The sequence below is a fragment of the Sinocyclocheilus anshuiensis genome, unplaced genomic scaffold, assembly GCF_001515605.1.
Source record: "Sinocyclocheilus anshuiensis isolate Anshui unplaced genomic scaffold, SAMN03320099.WGS_v1.1 scaffold536, whole genome shotgun sequence".
Lineage (NCBI taxonomy): Eukaryota > Metazoa > Chordata > Actinopteri > Cypriniformes > Cyprinidae > Sinocyclocheilus > Sinocyclocheilus anshuiensis.
The window spans coordinates 3,124,884-3,134,772 of record NW_015557179.1 but is presented as its reverse complement, the minus strand read 5'-3'; the positions used below and the strand labels follow the sequence as shown (position 1 = coordinate 3,134,772).

At 39.7% G+C, this 9,889-nt stretch overlaps 1 protein-coding gene across 1 annotated transcript in view; it reads right to left on the bottom strand.

Annotated features, from left to right (window-relative positions):
- Nucleotides 1-7,661: 7,661 nt before the first annotated feature.
- Nucleotides 7,662-9,889, bottom strand: part of LOC107678511 (thyroid adenoma-associated protein homolog) — a 56,040-nt gene continuing 53,812 nt past the window's right edge. Inside the window, exons 19-20 of the mRNA XM_016473785.1 lie at nucleotides 8,710-8,804; nucleotides 7,662-8,241 (exon numbers count right to left, since the gene is read on the bottom strand). The gene's annotated coding sequence lies outside the window, so the exon portion shown is untranslated. The remainder of the gene's footprint in view (nucleotides 8,242-8,709; nucleotides 8,805-9,889) is intronic.

Below are 9,889 nucleotides of genomic sequence, written 5' to 3'. Positions count from 1 at the left end.
AATAGTTCCCCCAAACATCATAACCTCAACCTGATGTCATCCCAAGTCGTTATGATCTTCCACTACGGTGAGCCGTCAACCTGTGCTACCTGATCACTGAGAACTCAAGAACTGGATGAATCCAATTTGAGAATGAATCATCCAAATGAATCATGTTTTGAATACCAGATTGTAGTCACTGTAAATGTCTAACTGAAAAGAATGATTAGTTCAGGAATCGGACATTACTACTTCTCACATTAACTCTCGATGGTGCCAAGGAGATCTAGATTGGATGTACAGGAAATATCGGTCCTTTCGTGATCATGTTCCGGGGGGTCCCCCTCGGTCCGTTCGCCGCGGGGCCCCCTCAAGCATGGGGCCCGATGCGACCGCACCAGTTGCACCCCCCTAAGGACGGCAGTGGCTATAACATTAGCATAACATGTATTACTTTTTAATGACCTTAAATTTGATTAAGCTGAATTTAAGACTTTTTAAGACTTGCAGAGACCCTGTGGCTAGTGAAATATTAAAATGTTGTCTTCTTAGTGGCACAGAAGAAAGAAGGTCATACAGGTTTGGTGAACTACTCCTTTAATGTAAATAAAGAACTGAAGAAACTTGCAAAAATGCATAAACATTGGTACAGACACATATTTCGATGTAATGACTGCCGAAGTCTGTACTGTTCCCCCTTTCTGGCCTCATATGTTAACTATCAGTGCTAATTTGTCCCATTAAAAGTCTTTGAGAGGAAATGACAGTTTGGAAGGGTGTAATTTTAGAAACACAGCAGTCTGAGGCAAGTCATCTCCAGGGGGCTTTCTCAGTCTCGACCCGCCATTACGGCTCAAAGGCCATCTGGCTCTTATTAGGCACGGTGGTACAGTTTCCCCGAGTATGACTCGGCAGTCTGCAAGCACCAAACAAACCTAGTCTTAGTCTGGCTCAAAAACAACAGGCCAAGAGTTGGACAGCACCTGGCGAGAGCGCCATAACATATCTTGTTTATTCGAGTTCGTCTGGCTCTTGAAGTGCACTGGAGAAATGAAATGAGAAAGAGTACATGCAGTTCCATCACACACTCCAGAAAGCACATCAGTGTATAAACACTTGATTGTTTTTATGACCTGGACATTGCTGGACTTTCAGCCAGTTTGAAGTCCACATGAAATAATTTTCTTTAAAGTAGTGACGTAACAGAAGCAGTAACATGAATACTGAAATGGTTTATTGATAAAAAAATTATAAAATGTAGGACGGGAAGTTTGATTTTAAGAAAGGGGTGCTGTTTAACTGGAGTATTACAAATTGTTTTCAGTAAATTAATAAAATATTAAAGAGCAGGTCATATGGGTTTTTGAAAAATATCTCTTTTGCAGTTTATAAGTAGCTATCTTTAAAAGAAAACAATCTGCAAAGTTATTAATCAAAAAAGTGCACGATAAATAAAGATATTGTCTCTCAAAAGAGAGAGTCGATTCTGAATCGCCTTAACGAGTCGTCATATTTTCGAATCTTTTGCCTGTTACCGGTATACGTCACTGGGTAACACATTTGCATATTCCCCGCCTGCCCGCGAAATACGAACAGAGTCTGACCTGCCCACAAACACTTCTGCTAGTTAGTGTGTGTTTACATCATGTTAAAGACACTGTGTTCAAGGATACCACAGAAATACAATTCGAACCTTTTGTTGTGTGCATGTCATTTTACCAAGAACTGCGTCTCTAATCTTGGCTTTGTTGGCTTCTAATCTTCTTAATTTGGACTAACAAGCTCGTTGAACCACAACCTGTAAGTACGATGGTAGCGCTCGCTAACTTGCTCAAGGACTCCTCTCTGTGCCAATCACAACATGCTTGGCCAGCTGACCAATCAGAGCAAAGTAGGCTTATGGAAGGGCGGGGTTTGCTCCGAACTTGCTTGGAACGAATAGTTTAGAAATCATTGGCAAATGACTCTAATATTAAATGTATATTCTGAGAAAATTACAATGTTTTCTGACCTTAGATGCATTTAAACCTGTTGTAGGGGACTCCAACACAATATTAGGACACTTTAAAATACATTATGCTTATTAGCATGCATATTACTAGCATATTGGCTTTTTATTGGTACTTATAAAGCACATATTAATGCCTTATTCTGCACGACCATATTTCAGATCCCTTAATCCTACCCCACACCTGAACTTAAATACTACCTTACTAACTATCAATAAGCAATAAGTTAAGAGTTTAAGACAAAAGTCGTGGTTAATAGTTAGTTAATAGTGAGAAATGGTCCCCAAACTAAAGTGTGACCCAAAATATTTAAATAATAAAACTAGCACTAATAAAAATGGCAAAAGCCCACAACAAAATTACTAAAACTAAAACTGAAAATATAAAAATAAAGGATATATTAAAATGATGGTTTTTAAATAATATGAAAATGACACCGCTTTATAGTTTACTTCATCTAATTAATGCTAACCAACAGCCAAATACTCATTTAGACATTGATTTTTAAACATCCAAAAGAATGCTTCTAGGAGCCCAATGCCAATATAAATGCATGCTTGCACTGTGGAAACACATTGTGCTTCTCTGACTGACAGAAATTCTAAGCTGTTAGCTAAAGTCACTGACCTCGTGTCTCATACTCAAAGCAGTAACATCTGAATTATCGGACTGCCAGAATTAATAGTGAGGCCTCAGCCATCAGTTTCTTTTTGCAACCCATTTGAGGTCCTGTGAGAAGATCTTTCTCTGCCTGAGACTGACCAGGTGACGTCTATGACTAGTCTTACAAGACATTCACCTCTATTGTTTTTTCTTTAAGACTGCTCATAACATAAATGCAGATTGGTCTAATTTGAATTAATGATTTTTAAACATCCAAAAGAATGCTTCTAGGAGCCCAATGCCAATATAAATGCATGCTTGCACTGTGGAAACACATTGTGCTTCTCTGACTGACAGAAATTCTAAGCTGTTAGCTAAAGTCACTGACCTCGTGTCTCATACTCAAAGCAGTAACATCTGAATTATCGGACTGCCAGAATTAATAGTGAGGCCTCAGCCATCAGTTTCTTTTTGCAACCCATTTGAGGTCCTGTGAGAAGATCTTTCTCTGCCTGAGACTGACCAGGTGACGTCTATGACTAGTCTTACAAGACAGTCACCTCTATTGTTTTTTCTTTAAGACTGCTCATAACATAAATGCAGATTGGTCTAATTTGAATTTAAAAAAAATTAAACTGAGGCTGAGGGCCATTACCAACTTCAGTTCTAGTGTGGAAAGTGTTGGCTTTACAAACAGGGATTCATTTCCTGTGAATCATAAGCCAAACAACTATAATTATGCCATTTGTAGGTCGATTCCACCATAAACTGTAAACATTGTGGCTCTGTGATGATATCCAAAACAGTGCTTAGTTCTTTTGAGCATCACAAACAGCTCGCGATTGGCTGAACCAATTGTGTGACCACTCTGGCATTCGCCCACATTCAGTTTTGATCCTGCATTCCACCAATTAATGATCTCAACCAAAATGAATGGCCTTGATCAGTACTAGGATGAGGTTCTCATCTTTTTCAGCCCCGTCTACTAAATACAATTTACCCAGTCACCTCAACAGCATAAAATAACTTATTTCTAACCTAATAAGTTCCTCCGAAGGGGAGTCATGGCCTAATGGTTAGAGAGTTGGACTTGTAACCCAAATATCGTGGGTTTGAGTCTCAGTACTGGCAGGGATTGTAGGTGGGGGGAGTGAATGACCAGTGCTCTCTTCCACCCTCAATACCATGACCCTTAAGGTGAGACCCTTAAGCAAGGCACTGAACCCCCAACTGCTCCCACCATCGCTTGGGAATGCAACCTAGGAATTTCCATCTTGGATGACCAGTGGTGTGACATTCTAGATCTGGTACACTCCTCATCCATATGTACCAGGCATAATCTACCATAGATGTAAGCAATTTCCAGCCAACCACTTACATATGTTCTGGACGTGTTTGTGGCTGACAGAATTTTGGTCAAGGGTATTTGACACACTTATGCATGCCCTCAACACTGATGGAGACCCCAACCCTTGTTTAGCATTTCCTCAAGACCAGACATGCCAGCTACAGCATGGTAATAAGATTACCATCATGCTAGCTAGTCACACTTGTCTTTTTCAAAATGGATTTTTCATTATATGCAATGCAAAAAAAAAATCAATAAAAGGTTTTGAAAGGAGGACAAAAAGAAGCACTAGAAATGGGATATGTCAAGTTTTTTTGGCTGCCAACCTGGTTTCCAGAAAGTAGAAGCTCAAAGAAATATGGATTCTTGGGATAAAATCCCAAGAGTTTTCCTCTTTAAACATCCTGTTTATCTGGACTAAAAGTTTGGAGAAACTAAAATAAAAGCTATTAAACACCATTTTTGCCAATTGAAATAAAGCTAAAAAAAAAATAATAATTAAAATGAATTAAATTAAAGTTTCACTTGAAATAAAAATATAAAAACACTAATAACAAATAAAAAACACAAAATGTATAAAACTTAAAAAAAAATGTATATATCCTAAAATAACACCACTTTTCAGTTGACATTATCCTAACGCCAAGGGCAAGTGGCAAAAATAATTTTAGCCCGACAATTAATAAAAAAAAATAAAAAAATCCCTATCATGTTACAAAAACCAGCATGACCACCTAAATCTGTCATGACCTGGGTTTAGCAGCAGGGTTTTGTGTCACGGCTCTTATGCACAGTGTAAACCCATGTTTGCTTAGCATGTGATATTGTTAACAAACGGATTTTCACAAGTGCAAAATTCAGCCGAATTCAAATGCACTCATGTTTTCTTATAGTCTGGATAACATAAAAGAGCTTGTACAAAAGCCCAACAAAGCCTTATTTCTCAAATATTTCACAGAGTGGAGCTTAACAGATCTACTCTGACACGAAGACGAGGCTTTCGAGGCTTAGGCACACAATACAAATTCACAGTGTGACCAGCAAATAAATCAGATCTTTAATATAAATCCTTTGTTATAGGATTTATAACATTGCAGACAACACCGTGGGCCTAATCTAATGAAAACAACTCTGAAAGAAAAATTTAACGCTGATTGTGGAACAGAATCACAGTCTAATCATGGGTTGTCTCGTATTTCAACCAGCGCAATAATTAACTACACAGATTTGAGTGTATTGCTGAGAACTTGTGTTGTTGTAAAGAGGGGCCTGATCAACACCGGACACCCAGACACACACAATTACACACCTAGGGGAGAGGAGGGGGCTGTGGAAGCCAAAACCAAGCTATATTTAACATCTTCTACATGTGGGCTTCATTTGGGTGAATGGGCCTGCATACCTCCACTGACAAGAACCAGGCAGACCCCAAATCCTCCAGTCTCTTAACCCTTGCATCCCTGTACCAAGAAAGGCTGGATTCTGTTGACTTGGATCCTTCTATTAATCCGAAGGTCTGACTCTCCTGTCATTCCTTGACTATTAGGAAAATCCATCCATAATATTACATGGTTTAACTGAAGAGGGGTGTGATCAGGTGGACTTGCGTTTGTTTGAGCAGGGCTGAGACGTTCGCTGATACGTGGCCAAACGGTTTGAGTCTGATTTTTATGGTGGCACTGATCATTCAGAGTGCATGAGGGTCGTGAGCTTGATCGGTTTCTCTCTGTTCTGTGTTATCTGTGTTCCAGACCCGAGGCCTTAAACTGGTCCTTTCTCCAGCCCCTCCACACCTCTGCTCCACTCCAGATGTCTGTAGCACACACATGGGCTCATAACACACTTATGATACTATACAGGCCCTGACACCCAAACAATGATCCAGGGCTTTCAAAATGCGAATTTTTTATTATTTTTTTTTTAGCTAATGAATTAAAAGTGTGAAATTCCTTCGCAGTGCTATATTTTTAATGAACACAGGGCCATCCTTAGCTGACGCAGGGCCCAGTGCGAGGTAGGGAGTTCCATGGGGTTCCATGCGTTCCATGGGGGTGTTGGGTTGTTTCCCCCTTGGTCCGTTCGCGATTGCGTTCCGGGGAGGGGGGGCGTTCGCCACGGGGCCCCCTCAAGCACGGGGCCCGGTGCGACCGCACCAATTGCACCCCCCTAAGGACGGCCCTGAATGAAAATACCGAACCTCCACACTAATGAGAGCGCCATTTAGATGAATATGTAAAGATGTGCTCAATGCTTTCCTCTCAATAACAAAATAAACATACAGCAAAAATGTCAGCTGTGAGAAAACAGCAGTTAAGAAATCATCTGATCATAGCAATGTGGGTGTGTTTGCACCAGCTCTGCAGTTCAGCAATATCCAGGCAAGTCCCATCACATTTATTACCCCACTACCCCTGAAGTGGGTCACTCTCAGGACCATCGGTTTCAACAGAAGTTCTCTTCCATTAGATGTTCTTCATCATAAACAGTTAATATCAAGCCTAAACTTGCAACAACTTCGCTATCACATCGATCTTAACAGCTGATGGTGAAGATATATCATGAATTCACACTTGGTTTCAACATTTTTGACAGGAAGTACTGAAATAAACCTGTGTTATGATACAGCAAACACTTTGCATGTGAATTAGAGTAACAACAACTTCACCAAGCTGCTGAATATTAAATAGGTGTTGATATGTAAACATGGTTGACCACAAGTTAATGTGCTCAGAGTTTGTCTACATAGAAGGTCATTTATAAAAAAAAAAAAAACAATCCTTCGTTCCACAGTAGCCTTGCCATCTACTGTCTACATAGGCAGGTGCCTTATAAGGCATCCTTAGGCTAAGTTCACACTACACGAATTTAAATGTCGGCAGATCGCCGTGCTGTTCAGACTACATTGACTTGATTGTCTGTTTTTATGTCGTTGTGGTGTTCACACTACGTGACTATGTAAATGATCCGCAACCGGGGATTACACACTACACAAGCTGACAACAACTCGGTCACCCAACGACTCTACAAACCACGTTTGTCACGAAAACACATGCGAGAATTGGAATGGGAATGACGCGAAACAACACATGAAACAGGAGTTGTTTATTTGAAAATGGATGTCGGGAAGAAATTAGCGCTGCAAGCTGTTTGCTCGATGAAAAATTTTGCTCCATTTATTGTGTCCAAACTATTCTTTAAGCTATGTCGCTGCTGTTGTTTTCGGTGACCTCAACCCATGCCTTACTCTCTCATTGGCTGTAGCTCGTCACGACACCTGACACCACGTGATGTCGAGTCGGCCGACCGGTCCAGATATTTGGCATGCTAGATATTTGTTTGCCATCGGTGAGGTGTCGGCGACGCGTCAGCGAACCTCTTTGATGCGTCATTGTGTAGTTCACACATAAAGATTGCCGAGCACCGATCACCCGCTGATTTCCCCCCGATCACAGCCCAACCTGTCGGCGAGCTCGTTAATTTGCAAATCGGGATTAAATCGGGCTTAAAATCTTGTAGTGTGAACTAGGCATAATTGGACCACTGTACATAGGCAGTAACTAATGGTAAATGAATCACAATTGTTTTAAAGAGATTATCGCATTAGCATGTTGCTAAGCTAACAACAAAATACTCTAATTTTCATAATACACAAATTAGGTACAAACATCCATTTTTATGACTTTGAACTATTTAATAAATGTTGTTATTGAAGGAATTGTAACCATTTATAAACGACAATCTTTTTGACTCGTCGGCCATCTTGGAAGGAAAATGAAAGACACAAGCTGCCTACTTTTTAGAAAAGTAACCAAAGACTCACTGTACCTTCAAAAAAGTCTGACATGAGGTGTGTAGTCTGAAAAAAAAAATCCAGACAATCATAAATGCAAAAAGAGGCCTGAAAAAGGCAAACATTTGCACTTTTTTGCCTTTCAGTAAAGCAGTGGCTTTTTATCTTGCATTTTTTTGTCATTATTAGATTGTGTGGGCCTACTTTTTATGTTTGCATTTATGTTTGAGAATGTGCCTATGAAGGCAGCTCACGAGGTTTTGCAACAGAGCCTACATGTTATTTTATTGCTTTACCTGAAAACTGATGAAATTGCAGAATGTATTCAACATACAATGAGATTTCAAATAATGTCAGTCATGCGTGTAGCATGCAAAGTCAGGAGCTGTGTTATCAGAAGCAGCAGTGGGAGCAAGACTTCTCCTTATTTTGATCCAAGACAAACACCATCCTGCTATTGTTTCTTTCATCTGAATAGATCTATTTCTCCCCAGCTGGAGGAACACCGTGTTCTGTGACACACAAACGGGAGGAGAAAGGATTACTCCTGGCTCTGGGATCACGACCGTGACCTATCCCTCACTGTGTGTTTGTGTGTGTGTAAAAGACACGTCTAGGTTTGGATGCCTCTACAGGTACTACAGGTACTTGTAGAACGTGTTCCGAAAATATTTTTCCTACTCTGTCTAAACAATGAAACAAATGTGTGAACGGGAACAGCAACAGTAGCTGCACGTCTCAAGCATTACAGATTGTAAGAGAAGAAAAACTGTGGAGGCAGTGGAAAAAATCTATTGCAGGAATGGACGCACTGAGTTGACGGATAGCGAGACATGCAAAGGAAGTGGCTTGTTAGACTAGAGGGCTAAGAAATAGTCAGCTGAATCAAATCCAAAGTTTATTTTTGAGCTAAAACATTCAGTGCAGCTCATCTCTTGGTAAGCATTGCACTTAAAGGTGATCTAAATGTCTATTCATACCTGATGATGAACCATCCATGGGAGATGGGTAGAGACGACCCAAAACCAACAACAACAAGAAAAGACTGGGGTGCAGCTTCACCTGCCCTGAATCACTGAAAGAGAGAGAAAGGGAAATACATTCCATATGACTTCCATTTACTTACCTAAAATACTTGACTTATGTAACTACCTTAACTAACAAGTTAACTTCCTTAGCTTATGTAATAATGTAATCAACTAAGGTGACCAACTAAATTAACACAACTTAAGTTACTAACATAGCTAACACAAATAACGTGTTTTTGTAATGTTTTGCCTTTGCTTACAGATTACAGAACATAGCTTCCTTAAACTAGCAAAGCTTCACTGAACAAACCTAACTAACTTACCTATATGTGGCTTCATAAATGTCTCTAACTACCTTAACTAACAAGTTAACTTCCTTAACTTGTGTAATAATGTAATCAACTAAGGTGACCTACTAAATTAACACAACTTAAGTTACTAACATAGCTAACACAAATAACGTGTTTTTGTAATGTTTTGCCTTTGCTTACAGATTACAGAACATAGCTTCCCTAAACTAGCAAAGCTTCAATGAACAAACCTAACTAACTTACCTGTATGTGGCTTCATAAATGTCTCTAACTTAGATTAGAATAACTTCTTCCACTTACTAATGCAAGAAACTAACTGAACTAACCTATCTTACCGTACCTATATGTGAGTTCAAACTTCTCTAATTATTAAACTAGCATAGCTTCCTTCGCATATTAACATGCATAACTAACAGAACTAAGCTACAGTGGGGAAAATAATTATTTGATCCCCTGCTGATTTTGTAAGTTTGCCCACTTGCAAAGAAATGAAGGGTCTGTAATTTTTATGGTAGGTTAATTTTAACGGATAGAGGCAGAATACCAACCAAACAAATCCAGAAAAAAAATGCATTATATAAAGGTTAGAGATTTGCATTTCAGTGAGTGAAATAAGTATTTGATCCCCTACCAATCAGCAAGAATTCTGGCTCCCACAGATTGGTTATATGCCCATGTGGAACACAGATTAGTCCTGTCACTTTAAGAAGTTACTCCTAATGTCAGCTCGTTAGGTGTATAAGACACCTGTCCACAATCTGTATCTTCCATTCCAACCTCTCCCACCACCATGGGCAAGACCAAAGAGCTGTCAAAGGATG